General features: G+C 42.5%; 1 protein-coding gene across 1 annotated transcript in view; it reads left to right on the top strand.

Moving 5' to 3' along the window:
• Positions 1–15,147, top strand: part of AP1G1 (adaptor related protein complex 1 subunit gamma 1) — a 57,038-nt gene that overhangs the window by 831 nt on the left and 41,060 nt on the right. The window lies entirely within an intron of this gene.

Genomic DNA, 15,147 nt, shown 5'->3' with positions numbered 1-15,147 from the left:
GTGAGCTTGCACAGCGGGTTTTTTTTTGGAGTGGAAAGCGGAGACCTGCAGAAGTTCTGTCAGTGTGAAATGTTGCCTGAGTCTGTACTGGAGGCCCTTGAAGTCTAAGTAGCATCTTGGGCTACTTCTTTGCATCTGTCTTTCCGTTGGTATTTTATTGCTTGTGCTGCACAACTGCTCAGAGCGTTACAGTTAGCGTCTCTTTAATACTTAGAGAGTTTGCGTGTTGTCTTATGGTTACATGGATTTTAGTGGAAGCAAAAACCTATGATTTCTGGCCAAAAGCATTTGGAAGGAGCTGCAAGTATGGGTCTGTGTTTAGTGGTAGGCCGGTAGTTTGAGAATCCATCTGTAAAGACAGTTTCAAGTCGCTTCTTCAAGGTTGGTCGAGTTCTCTCTTTTCTCTAAAGTAAGACAAATTTTAAGGGCTTTTTTATACTAAGTGTCGTTTTTAAAGTTTGCAGATAAAACACTTGTGTGTTTTATTACATTGTAAATGACGCTTAGTACTGTGTTTTAGTTTCTCATGCTTGAAGTGTTAATGGAACAGTATGGAGTCCCAATGGAACACCTTCGGAAGGGTGACGGAAGGGTGACGTGTCATGTGCCTGACCAGAAGGTGTATTTGGCCTATACTGGCTTAAATAAAGTGAAATACATATGTATTTTTCCCTGCATAGTACACCTAGTATCTTATGTTTAAAATGGCAGAGATTTTAATGTTGTTTTCTTTTTCTTTTTTTCCTGTTCTGCTTCTACGTGATAATGCACAGCTGTTCTTTATATGCCTGCTTCCCCTCCTCTACCCCCATGCTCCCACCCCCCCACCCCCCCCCCCCAAACCACACTTGTTATTTTTTCCTTTGTTTATTTGCATGTCGTGTCCTATTGCCAAATTCCTTCTTTTGCCTACTTATGTGCAGTATTTGGTATGGGATTTGAAAACTTTACTGGGTTCCTGAGAGGTCAATGAATGCAAGAGACTCTGTGTTTTCTCTGAGGGGTTCAGTGTGAGACCCTCAGTTCTTCCATGGTGGGAGAAGGAGAGGAAAGTATTAAAATTCCTGTGAGTTGAGAAGGGGAAAGTAAGTCTGGGGTAATTTTGTGAAAGGATCCAGCTTTTCTGTCTCTAGTGTGCAAGATAACTTTTAGGTTTCCTCTTTTTTATCAAAAAAAGTATTCTCTTCCCTTTTTTTTTTTTTTTTGTTCCTGTGGCTGCTGATCTGATTTTTTTTTTTTTTCCCCTAAAGGAAGTATGATAGGAATGGAGAGGTGTTGCAGTACCTTTGTTGCAGTGTCCTGGCAAGAGAGTAAGGGATACAAAAACGTGATTCTTGATAGGTCCTTTACATACAGATTTTTGCATTGGCATTATTGTAAACTAAAATGAGATCAGTAAGTTTTGTCAGCAGTAGTGTAAAAAGGCTGCGTAGCAAAGGAACTGAGTTGGTCTCTTAGGCGTGCAGAAAACTGCACTGGTTAATGCAGTTCAGATTTGGAAAGGCCTCTTTCAAAGTGTAAGGGCTCATAAAAATCTTAACTGCTTCTAAAGTTGATGGCACTCAGTAAAGCTTCTTACGCCTCTTTAGTATGAATATTTGTTTTTTTATTTTTGAGCTGTCAATGTATATAATGTCAGGAGATGGGTTGGCTTATTTCTTTGTATTTTTTAATAACAGGGCAAACTCTTCTGACGAAAGTGATGTTAATTTGTTCTAGATGATACTCAGCTCTTCCCTGAGGAAAAGGGTCTGGTCTGCCTTGGTAGCGGTATTACATCATTGGATGAGAGTTTTGGAGTTAATGAGTGAATATATGATGAGGTTGTAACTTGAAATACAGAGTTATAGTAACGTAAGTACAGGTGACTCTGCTAATATCACAAGTAGTAGTATTGGCCTTTATGTCTGTTTGGCAGAGGTGCTGTGGGTAAAATCTAAGATTAGGACTTCCTAGGGCATAGCTGAAGTTACATGGTATGTTGTGAAGTTTATATCAGTGAATGTAAAAATGTGGCAATTCATCTTTCATCTGGTATTAACCAAGGTAAAGAAAGATGTGGGGGATTTTGTCATAAAGTAGTAGCTTTTTTAATTTATTTTAACTCTGTAGGAAAGTGAACAGGAAGTAAAATAACCAGATTACATTATAGATCAAAATAGTTGGGAAGCTAGAAGCAGGTGAGAAATACAAAGGTAACAGGTCAGTGGTGACTGAAATATAGAAACAGAAGCTGGGAAATCTGGAATTCCGATCTCATCTGTCACACTGATCTGCTATGTAGATGTACTTACTCTTCTTCCAATGCTTCATTTGTTAGCTTCTAAAAAAAGGGAAATACTTTTGTTCTTTGGCAGGTGTTGAGATTACTATTTGTAATGGTTGAAAGATCTCTGCATCTTTTGAAGCCAGTTCAGGAGTTGTTTGGTTTGTTGTGTATGAACTTTGTGGAGGAATGGGAACCTCATCAAAAGTGCTCATCTTGTCTAACTAAATTCTGTCATTGGGCTGTACCCACAGGAAGCAAAGAAAAGAGAGGTAGGTCTGTGTTGAGTTTGGCTAGCTCATAGGATCTGTTCAAACTGAACTTCAGGAAGAACAGTATAGCATCCTCTGTCACTGTGTGGTCTCTTGTCCTCAGCTTCTGAACAGCATGGTGGCCTGCCTCGTGAATACTCCTGTGGTACATTTCTTGTTTTTTGAATATAACTGGAAATGAGACCATCACTACTTCTGAGACTATTTCTTAGCTCTTGTTTTGGGGCATTTACTTCCTTATGTGACCTCTCTTCTGTATGTTTGGGTTTTTATCCCCCTTGCCTTGCTGTCTTTGTATAATGCAAAGTGCAACACTAATGCCTTTCATTATCACACTGTATTTTGAAGCCCCCTGCTGCCTTAATTTCTTCTTCATTTTTCTGATGTTACTTTCTACTTTCTAATTCTCTGTTGTATTAAACAGCTTTTTCTCAAGAGAGATTGTTTTTCCACTTGGAATGTTGTATGCTTGGTTGCTCTGTTGTTGCCTTTGCTCTTCTGTTTTCTGTATAAATATTGATAATACTAGACTATATACCAATATTTCTGCTTTTGTTCACCGCTTCATCTCTATTTGCAGTGTGTATTTCTGTTTTTTTGTTTTTTTTTTTTTAAAAAGACATATTGCAGTAAAGTACCTGATAGAAGTGTGAAGCCCACTGATAGTAGCACGGAGTTGAGGCCGTCAGTATTTTGTAGTTAACCATTGCAGTTATTCCCTTCATGTAGTCCAGGCCTATCTTCAGCTTTTGTGTGCAGGAGGCTTGATTCAGTTGTACTGAAGCAACTAGGGGAGTTCTGCTACTGATTTCAGTTAGGAGTTGGGTCAGGCTTTGATTATGTAACTTCCCAAAAGCTGTTTTTGCTTGAGGAATGTGATTACTTACGTGTGCAGTGGGGTGGAGCAACTTGTGTATTTTAGATGTGTTTGAAAATCTATACTTCAGTCTTGGGTTGCTTTGTAGGATGAACCAAGTTCAGAAATACTCTTTACAGGAAAAGCTATAACTGGGTATGTATCTTGCTTGAATTGACAATTCAGACAATTTCCCCAAACAGTAAAGTCCTTTTGTGAATAATTCGGTGAGCTTTGATGGTGTTTATGTCTTAATGTTTCCAGAATTCAAGGCTAAATAATAATGGAATGTTAAAACATGTCTGGTAATTTGTCCTAAACAAGTTGTTAAGCAACTTTTTTAAAAAGTTTCATGAATATATTGAAGGAGTGGCTCTAATTTTTTTTTAGACATAAGCTAACATTTCTGAGTAGTTTCCGGAGCGAGGGATCTCAACTCAATTACATGTTTAAGGATAGTAAGTCCTTTTGTCGTTACACTGCAACTCCTGATAGAGGAATATAGCTTGGCTGAAGCACTTGAGCATTTTACGTGTGGGTTTTGGTAATGTTAGGTGCTTCTTGTAAATATAAAAGGTTATTTGGTGAACAATCATATTAGAGTATGATTGTATTCTAAGAGAGACTTCCATTGAAGCTCTATACTTAAATATTTTTGGCAAAATGGCATGTTGAATAAAATCTTTAACTTTGAAACTTGACAAGCTTAACTAGGAAAAGACTGTAAAAGGGGAGAAAACAGTGATTTAGAAGGATACGTGAGACAAAAATGAAATGTTTGTAATACATCATTATTTTTGTTTTCTTGACTAATTTTTTTCGCTTTTGGATAGTTTACAAAGAATAAGTTGCATAAAGAGAGAATGCCTTTTTTATTGGTTCAGGGGAAGAATTAATGACCAGCAGAGGGAGGAGAATCACTGAGCATTGCACCTCTCATGCAATCCAGAGACTAGGAAAAAAGCTGGAGTTCTGTTTTTAAAGGAACTTAGACACCAACTGCCTATACCATTGGAACTAATCTGAGGCAGATACCTAACTCTTTCAGAAGCTTTGATCTTGACAGTAGGTTAGCCTAATGAGCAAGGCCTTCAAAATGAGAAAGGGGAAGCAGACTTGCTGAGGTGGAAGAATTCTGTGTTTGATCCTACCAGGTGCTGTAAATATGAACTGGTAGGCTCTCTTCAGGTGTACAGGGGATCATCTCTGGTTTCCAGAACTTGTAGTTAGCAAAGAAATGGCAGAGGGAAGCTGCTGCTGTAAACAAAATGAGAAAAGAGGTAATCACTTTTAAAAATTGCCTTGTCATTTATGTTAATGTGCAAAGAATAAAACCATATGCCTGTGTTGTTGAAAAATGTTAACTAATCCTGAAGAACAAGACCTGCTACTTCGAAGGAAGTTCTAAGCTGCATTTAGCCAGTTGAAGTTAAACTTCAGGTCTGCTATTACTAGATGATATCTCTTGTCCTCTGTTGTTAGTCATCTTGTGCAATAAAATGCGTTCTTTAATACAGCGAAGTCTGGCAAATTTAATTTTTCATGGCAGTTTGCTATTTGATAGCTTTGTAGTTGTCAGCTGAAGCTGATTTTTCTTAATCTTTCACATGGTTCATAGTGTGAATTCCAAGATTGTATCATTTCAAGACAAATTATGTAGTCAAAATTAGATATTCACTTAAGTGTTTTCTTCTGAGCTCTAAATTGTTTAATTCTATTTATATTTTGCTTTTGTAATTCTTTAATAATATTCTTTTAATTTTAACTCTCGTTAATGTTTGTTGATTATAGCCCCAATTCCCTCCTTTAGTGCAGTCTGTATGGTCATATATCAAGTCCCAGTAAGATTTTGATACCATAACTGGCTGCCTTGGCAGTATTATGGTTATGCTGCATGTTGTCCACACTTTGTTTCTGTGATCAGGAAAATAATAAATACTTGTCAGTACATCATCTTCTAGGGCTTGCTGAAGCCTTTTCCATTCTTTGTGCCTCTTGCGCTGCGGCTTACTAGAGTGGCAGCTCTATATCCATGCAGGACATGAGACCTTGGGCCTGTCTTGCTATTACAGCTTGTCATTGTGCTCAATTAATGTAGTCTCCAGTCATGGATTGCTTGGCAGTGTGTATGTGGAAGAATGTTTGTTTCGTATTGTTCTGCGATCTATCTGAGTCCTAGAAAATTGATACACAAGTAAAGCTGAGAGTTGAGGTGACTAAGGGGAGGGAAGGGCATGGCAATTCTTATGTGTATTTCCTCTAGATAGGAAAAAAGAAAATTGGAGCCGGTGTGGTCTTCTCTTAGTAGTGTGTGCGTGGGGGGGGGGTTATTGGGTTTGGTTTGTTTTTTCTCTTTAGCTGTACATCTGCAAGTGCATACTGGTTTGAACTATATCATGTGAAGTGGTTGTTACCGTGTGTGAATTAATTTTTGTCTATCCTGTGGTAATATCCATGTAATCTCGTTGTCTCTGTTCTACCTCTTCCACCTGTTTTTCCACTAAGTCTGCAAAATGCATGCTTCTGGTCTGCAGTCATGCCATTTCAAGTCATAGCATTGTGGGCTTAACAGTTGAGTTACAGCCTGCCCCTGGACAGGAGTCATCCAGATGAACATGGGTTCATCCAGGAAGTTGTGTGGGTGATTTATTGGGTTGCCTTTCTGAGTGTGAAAATATAGGGACCTCAAAAAGGTGAAGGAATTTTCTTGGAGGTGGGAGTGAAACTCAGATTCCGAATTACTTTATCAAGTCCTGTGATGCCTGCACAAAACGGGATTTGTTTGTTCAGATGGCTTGGATTTAGGATGATTAGCTTTCCTGACTGCTACAAACTACGGATCTTTGCTTGATGACCAAGGAGCATATGCTGCTAATCTTGGAGCTCTGGGAGAGATTAACAGGCAAGATGTGAAAAATAACTGCTTAGGCATCCCCAGCTCCTCTGTTCAGATGTTTGAGCTGCACATGCAGCTGTATTTTTTTTTTTTTGATTAAGTGGTAGTATCTGCCCCCGCAGTCCCTCCTGCATGGCTTGTCCCAGTTTTGTAGTTATGTACTCAGTAGACCTTGTGTCAATACCATCTTGATGCTTGTCACGTGATATAGTCAGTGATCTGAGAGTTGCATTTAAAGTTCTTGGCAGCACATGGCTCTTTGTGTGTATGTATTCTGCAGGTGCCTCTAGTTGGAGTGGTAGGAAGCTGTTCTTCGGGTTGTAGCGAAACAGACCATATTTGTTTCACCGTGCTACTGCTAGGGATAATGCTGCAGCAACAGAGGCCTTTAAGCTATTATGCCTTCAGAATCCGAGGGCAGTCAGTATTATCTGTGCTGTATAGGGGGGAACTGAGTCAATGAGGTGGTCTAGGAGAATTGATTTGATGATAGTTGTGGAAGCCATATCTGACTGTGTCTTTCAAATATGACAAAGTGTCCAAGAGATCCAGTAAAAAGGAAGAACTGCTTAATACTTGTCAGAAGGGTTTTTCTTTTGTGTTATGTTCCTAAGCAAACTTCTTGATCTATTTTTCTGTGCAGTTGGTGTTCATAATTTGTTTTCTCAGTACCTCAGCATGGATGAGATGTGCTCTTTTTTATTGTTCCAATGACACCTAAAGTGTCTGGGTAGGACTCTGTTTTGTTGCCCTGTATAGGAGTATGATACATAGCAGAGACATGCTAGAAGTCAGACTGATAAGCAATGTGTAAAGAAAATCAACTCATAAGGAAAAAAAAGCCACATTATTTACATCAGTGCTTCATATGGAAAAACTTACTGGGATTCTTACGTTGAAATCTGAGAAACGCTCTCAAACTGAAATGTCACAAGAGCTCTTGGAACAAATAGGTAAAATCAGTAATAAATCGCTAGTAGAAAGTAAAGTTCACCAGTATCACTGAAGGAACTCAACATTGTTCAACTTGTAAATCTGATATGTCACTGTCGTAATCAACACTTTATTTACAACAGGAGTAGGTGGTAGTTTGTGTGATGCCAGTTTTCTAAATGGGCTCCAGGAGAGGACCCAGGAACTTGCATGGTTCTTGACAAGTTCTTAGTGAATGGGTAAAGGAAGAGCTTACTATGAATTAATGACTAGCTAAGGAAGAAACAAAAGTGACCAGACAAAGATAGAAAATCTGTCTGCTTTTGTGACAGGAAGAGTTTATTGGGAGGCGCTCTGTGAAACTCTGCCGTTAAGCATGTTCATGAAGTGATCTGGAGGAGTGAATAGTGAGGTGACAGTTTCATCCTAAAGCTGTGGAAGGATTTTGTGATCCTGAGGAAGTATGCAATAAGATAGTAAAATGAATTCAGTGTCAATGAATGCAAAGCAATGTCTATACTGAAAAGAAATTAATATAAAGATAAATACACAGTGAAAGGCTCTAAATAAGTTGTCACTTAAGCTGGAGATCTTAGAGCTATCTGTAGGATCTTTATAGAAACTGTCAGCTCAATGGTAGCCAAACAGACAAAATGAGTTTAAGCACTTTTAACTTTCTAAGTGCGAAGGAAAAAAAATTATATGCAAACTCATGGTGCACCCACTGCTTGAATACTTTTTATAAGTCTACTCTTTGGGTTTGGTTTGGTTTTGTTGTTTTTTTTGTTTTGTTTTTTTTAAAAAGGTGGCATTCTGAGAGGTAGAGTGTGAGTGATATGAAGGAATTGTGCAATGGCTCCATACAGGAATCGGTTAGAGTAGGATTTTACTGCCTAGAAAGGGAGGTGGCTGAGGGGTGGATACAATTAAAGGCTGTAAAATCATAGATGACAGAAAAGCAATTAATAAGTGGTGAGTACTTACTTTCCCACACTATAAGAATTTCCTTTAGTGTCCCTTACTTGGTCAGGCAGCAGGTTTAAAGCAGAAGATATTTTTTTCATGGAATTAATAGTTAAAATGTGCAAATTATTATCATGAGTGTGAATGGGAAAAAGGTAGGATGCTTTCAGAAAGTGATTAGATAAATCTGTAGATCTGTAGAGACATGCTATGCAGACAGATACTGTCTGTGGTTCAGGAAGTCCCCTAAGTTGCAGCAAATCTTGGAAGCAGGGAAGGAATCAAGGAGATGTACTTTGTTGCTTCTGCTATACACCTGCTACTTCCCACCCTGTGACAGGATACGGGGTTAGATCAGTTTTGCGCCTTACCTGGCATGGCTGCTGTTCTCTGCAATTTTCCATTTATGCCCTGTGTGCATCCATACAGGGCAACAGATATTTGATCATGCGGTCTGTTAGTGAGAAGGCTCTCACCTTATTTGAATTGTTTGGGTGCATGCATATTGTGTCACGCTAACAGTCGTGCTTGTCAGGAAATCAGCAGGAATTACCCAAGGTATATCACGGTAAAGGTCTGTTAGCATTATAATGTGCTTTAGAGTAGTTGAGAATAGGTAACCCTTAATCTGTTCTGGAATGTTTCTGAATTTGGGTGTTCTCATGTCCAAAGCTTCTTCACACCTGCAGTATCTACCACTTACACTTACGTGAAATATCTGAAACTTAAAATTGAGATTAGATTTCCAGTGTATTGGCATGCAAAAGAATCTCAAAGTTGCTGAAGGCAGAAATCAAGTGCCTGATGTAAGAATTTCTTGGTAGTGAGAGAACGCTTTCGGGGGGGAAGAAGAGCCAACCTGATATGTTGCATGGGAATTACTATGCATTGAAATGCTACAAGGAGGGGAAGTGATTTGTGAGGGGGAGACACTTTTATATGGATGGGTGCAAAACTTTGTTTATAGGAAGAATTCAAAGGTGTATTTTTTTAAAAAGCTGAATGATTTAATATTGATTAAAAAAGACAGAGTATGGAGTTGCAGCAGAAAGACAGAACTTACGAATGTTGGAAAATAAGTCATAGCTTTGTCTTTTGCCCTTCATGTTGTCCTCTATCAGAGCAGTTCTGAATTGTTCTATCCTTATCAGGCAGGGAGCGTGTGAGAGATACAATTGCTCTTAGGAAGTAGTTCAGATTGGACTGTGTCTGTAGTAACTGCCCGTTAGCGTGTTTCAGTTAGACAAAACCAGCAGGCAGCCTCATAATTTTGCTATCACCTGATTATAAGTCTTATTCTTTAATTCTTTGCTCTCTGAAATGCTGGTTTCTGCTTGCTTTCCAGTGGTTGCGATGTGAGAAGGAAAAATAACCTTTAGTGTGGCTTGCTGATTGTTTTATGCAAGGGAATTTGTAAATATAGACAATTAATTTTGTGCAGTGGCTGGATGATGTTAGGATGAAATCATATTGGATCTTCAGTGTTTTGTTTTACCTGCTTTCTCAGGTAGGTAGGAAGTCCTGACTAAACACTGGTGAAGGATGCAAAAGAAATGTTCCTAAAAAGCTCCACTTAAAATATATAGTAACTTTGTTCAGTGTTGTTTTCCCATTGACCAAAACTATTCAGGTAGTCTGTCCTTTTACTTGCTGTTGTCCAGGGCCAAACTCAACACGCTGGGTCTCTCTGTGGGCATACCTACAGAACGCTTTAGTCCCATGGCAAGGAAGGCAGTGTGAGTGTACAAGTCACAGGCTGAAGATATCAGTGTTCTCAAATACAGAGTGGGAGCAAAAGGACTTGTGATATCAAAGCAAGTCACTGCCAAACCAGTTTGTTTGCAGACTATGTATTAGTGTTTCAAAAAGTTGCCAAAGAATTCTTTCTTTGAAATAAAGTCAGTCATGGCTTTAACTTGTAATAGCCACTGCCTAGTTTCTCAGGAACGCTTAGTTTTAGATCAGCTTAACTAAATTAAGTGTGGTTTACTGCGGGAGGGAACACTTCCCTTCTTTCCTACTCCATCTTGCATCTCCTAAAGCTGCGTGTTCTCGCTGCCACCTTTGTGTCTGCACAAGCCAAACTAATGTGTCTGAAGACTGCTCTTCTTGGGAGGGAAGCAGCAAGCTAATGTTCAGGTGTACAGCTTGCCTCATGTGGTGTACTCTCCTAGGAATGCCAGTGTCAGCACAATGGAAGGACAGGAACTGGCTGTTTAAGCATGAGCCTGCACCTGGGTCATCTTGATGATTATTAAATTATTGCTTGTAGGTTGCAGAGGAATATTCCTGCTGTAGTGCTTTTATTTTTTTAAACTTCTTCCCAATTTTCCAATAAGAACATGGCTTATCAAAATCAGTTTAGAAGCATGTGATATGTGTGTGTAGGAGGTGAGTTCAGGCTTAAAAATTAGGGACTTCAAGCAGACTGTTGCCACCCAGGAAAGAGATTTTTGGGTTTATGATACTGTTATGTGAAAAACACAAGCTGAGCACTTTGTAGCAATCAGAACCTCAGACTGAGTGTTACTAATTATTAGGAAAATAATAGGGAGCAAAATAGAAGACATTTTATGCCAACAAATCAATGGCATGCATACCTCTTAAATGCTGCGCGTGGCATTTTGCTTCCCCTCTACCCCTTCAGAAAGGACAGGAGAATTGTAGAATGTGCAGGCAAGGCAGCAAAGGTAATCAGTCATAGAAGGGCTGGGATGAGAGGCTGTGTTTTTCAGACTGGGGAGGATGAGGGAAGGATAACAATGGAAGTGCGTAGAGTAATTGGGAACATTGGTGGAAACAAGCAGTTGGAAATGCAGAACAAAAGTAGTTGGGTCTCCATATGTCATGCAGCGCAGCTGTGGAATATAAGTTGTGTCCTGCAGAATATTGTTGATTCTAGAAGTTTACCTGGGTTCCAAATAAAAACAGAGTGTGTTTTGTTTCTGGCTTTGGAAGTTCTTGGGCCACAAATTGTTGAAGACTGAAGCTTTAGCTTTCCTAACCTGATCCCTGGCTGCTCGGACAATTTCTCTGTACTCTTCCCAGGCTACCTGTTCTTGCTTCCACCTCTGTGGTCTTCCTTTTTGTGTTTGAGTTTGTCCAGGAGCTCCTTTTTCATCCATACAGGCCTCCTGGCATTTTTGCCTGACTTCCTCTTTGTTGGGATGCATCGCTCCTGAGCTTGGAGGAGGTGATCCTTTAATATTAGCTAGCTTTTTTTGACCCGTCTTCGCTCCAGGGCTTTATCCCATGGTACTCTACCAAGCAGATCCCTGAAGAGACCAAAGTCTGCTCTCCTGAAGTCCAGGGTAGTGAGCTTGCTCTGTGCCCTCCTCGGTGCCCTAAGGATCTTGAACTCCACCATTTCATGGTCACTGCAGCTTGGAGCTTTGCATTCCCCACCAGCCCCTCCTTGTTGGTGAGAATAAGGTCCAGCGTGGTACCTCTCCTCATTGGCTCCTCTGTCACTTGGAAAAGGAACCTATGGCCAATGCATTCCAGGAACCTCCTGAATGGCTTATGCCCTGCTGTGTTGTCCCTCCAACAGATATCGGGGTGGTTGAAGTCCCCCATGAGGACCAGGACTTGTGAACATGAGGCTGATCCTATCTGTCTACAGAGGGCCTCATCTGCTCGGTCTTCCTGGTCAGGTGGCCTGTAGCAGACCCCCACTATAACGTCACCTGTCCCTGGCACTGGCGTCAAACTGGTAGGAGTGGGTGTCGTGGTTTAGCGGCAGCTCAGCCCCACACAGCCGCTCGCTCACTCCCCCACCGGTAGATGGGGAAGAGAATCAGAAGGGTAACGCTCGTGGGTTGGGATAAGAACAGTTTAATAATGAAAATTAAAAGAAACAACAGTAGAAATGCAATGTAAAGGAGAACAACGAGAGGCGCAAAGCCCCGGGGGAGGGGGGAAGGGAGGGGAGAGGGGGAACGAACCGCCGGAACAAACCGCACGCGCCGCAGCCGCTCGCCGCCCGCCGACCCGACGCCGCGCCGCCTGCGCGCTGCCACTGCCCCCCCTCAATATACTGGTCATGGTGTCACATGGTATGGAATGAACCTGCCATTGGCCAGTCGGGGTCAGCCGCCCCCACCATGGCCCTGCCCCTCCCAGCCCCCCCGCCACGCCACGCGGCAGAGCGCGGGAAGCTGGAAAGGTAGCTGACCCCCACAGTGAGGAGAATTAACCCCTTCTCAGCCAAAACCAGCACATTCTCCACCCCTTATTCCATACCACTTACACCATGCTCAGGTCCCATATGATGCAATACAACCGTACCAACCACCACCCCTCCCCTTCCCATCCTTTAACATAATACACAGACATCATTCCCTTAGTTCATGGATCTTCCCTGTAAAATGTCCATTAAAATGTCCATTGAGTTCACGCAGTCCATGACTCTGGGCTCCATCTGTTGTATCAGTCTTTCCGGGTGGGAGAGATGGTGTGTGGCGTTGGGTTGCTGCATACCGAGTCAGTCATCGTTCCATCACTGCTGCACGGCTTGTTTCATAGTTGATCTTCCATGGGTTGGGAGGCTCGTACTCTGATATCATTGATACAACACAGAGGTGACACACAATATTATATAGCAGTTCACATTGTGCCATTCAGTTCATTGACTGTTTTCACCCAAAATCAAATCCCCTTGAGGCACACATCGGATTTCTCCGTCCTCCCGCATCACCCACCAAGTGCACCCAGGTCCTCGAGCAAAAACAATCCCACGAATGGGTTTGCCTTTGCCAGAGGCAGGAAGAACCCAGACTGTTTTGCCCAGCATACTTTTTGTGTGCACTACAGGGACTCTATCCCCTTCCACAGTATGTAGGATTTCTGACTGGGCAGGGCCAGCTCGGTTGGCAGATCCCCTCGTGTTGACTAACCACGTGGCTTTTGCTAAATGTGTATCCCAGTGCTTGAATGTCCCACCCCCCATTGCTCTCAGTGTGGTTTTTAACAGTCCATTGTACCTTTCAATTTTCCCAGAGGCTGGTGCGTGATAGGGGATGTGATACACCCACTCAATGCCGTGCTCTTTGGCCCAGGTGTCTATGAGGCTATTTCGGAAATGAGTCCCATTGTCTGACTCAATCCTCTCTGGGGTGCCATGTCGCCACAGGACTTGTTTCTCAAGACCCAGGATAGTGTTCCGGGCAGTGGCGTGGGGGACAGGATATGTTTCCAGCCAGCCGGTCGTTGTTTCTACCATTGTAAGCACATGGCGCTTGCCTTGGCGGGTCTGTGGGAGTGTGATATAGTCAATTTGCCAGGCCTCCCCATATTTATATTTCAGCCATCGTCCCCCATACCACAGAGGCTTTACCCGCTTCGCTTGCTTGATTGCAGCGCATGTGTCACATTCGTGGATAACCTGTGCAATAATATCCATGGTCAAGTCCACCCCTCGATCACGAGCCCACCTGTATGTTGCATCTCTCCCTTGATGGCCTGAGGTGTCATGGGCCCACCGAGCTAGAAATAGTTCACCCTTATGCTGCCAGTCCAGATCCACCTCAGCCACTTCAATCTTGGCAGCCCGATCTACCTGCTGGTTGTTTCGATGTTCTTCAGTGGCCCGACTCTTGGGGACGTGAGCATCCACATGCCGTACCTTTACAACCAGTTTCTCTACCCGGGCAGCAATATCTTGCCACAATGTGGCAGCCCAGATGGGTTTGCCTCTGCGCTGCCAGTTGCTTTGCTTCCATTGCTGCAGCCAGCCCCACAAGGCATTTGCCACCATCCAGGAGTCAGTATAGAGATAGAGCACTGGCCACTTTTCCCGTTCAGCGATGTCTAAGGCCAGCTGGATGGCCTTTACCTCTGCAAACTGGCTCGATTCACCTTCTCCTTCAGCAGTTTCTGCTACTTGTCGTGTAGGACTCCATACAGCAGCCTTCCATCTCCGGTGCTTTCCCACAAGGCGACAGGACCCATCAGTGAACAGGGCATATTGCTTCTCATCTTCTGGCAGTTTGTTATACAGTGGGGCTTCTTCAGCACGTGTCACCTCCTCCTCTGGTGATAATCCAAAATCTTTGCCTTCTGGCCAGTCCATAATCACTTCCAAGATTCCTGGGCGACTGGGGTTTCCTACTCGAGCCCGCTGGGTGATCAGTGCAACCCATTTACTCCACGTAGCATCAGTTGCATGGTGTGTAGAGGGGATGTTTCCTTTGAACATCCAGCCCAGCACTGGCAGTCGGGGTGCCAGGAGCAACTGTGCTTCGGTACCAACCACTTCTGAAGCAGCTCGAACCCCTTCATATGCTGCCAATATCTCTTTTTCAGTTGGAGTATAGCGGGCTTCAGACCCTCTGTATCCCCGACTCCAAAACCCTAGGGGTCGACCCCGGGTCTCCCCAGGTGCTTTCTGCCAGAGACTCCAGGTAGGGCCATTCTCCCCGGCTGCAGTGTAGAGCACATTTTTTACATCTTGTCCTGCCCGGACTGGCCCAAGAGCTACTGCATGGACTATTTCTCGTTTAATCTGTTCAAAGGCTTGTCGTTGCTCAGGGCCCCATTTGAAATCATTCTTTTTCCGGGTCACTTGATAGAGAGGGCTCACGATCAGACTGTAATTTGGAATATGCATTCTCCAAAAACCCACAACGCCCAAGAAAGCTTGTGTTTCCTTTTTGCTAGTTGGTGGAGACATGGCTGCTATTTTGTTGATCACATCCATTGGAATCTGACGACGACCGTCTTGCCATTTAATTCCTAAGAACTGGATTTCTCGTGCAGGTCCCTTCACCTTACTTTGTTTTATGGCAAAACCAGCTTTCAGAAGGATTTGGACTATTTTCTCACCTTTCTCAAAAACTTCTTCTGCTGTGCTGCCCCACACAATGATGTCATCAATGTATTGAAGGTGTTCTGGAGCTTCTCCCTGTTCCAGTACAGTCTGAATCAGTCCATGGCAAATGGTAGGACTGTGTTTCCACCCCTG

The sequence above is a fragment of the Phalacrocorax aristotelis genome, chromosome 8, assembly GCF_949628215.1.
Source record: "Phalacrocorax aristotelis chromosome 8, bGulAri2.1, whole genome shotgun sequence".
Taxonomy (NCBI): domain Eukaryota; kingdom Metazoa; phylum Chordata; class Aves; order Suliformes; family Phalacrocoracidae; genus Phalacrocorax; species Phalacrocorax aristotelis.
This window is presented reverse-complemented; position numbering and strand designations above follow the sequence as displayed.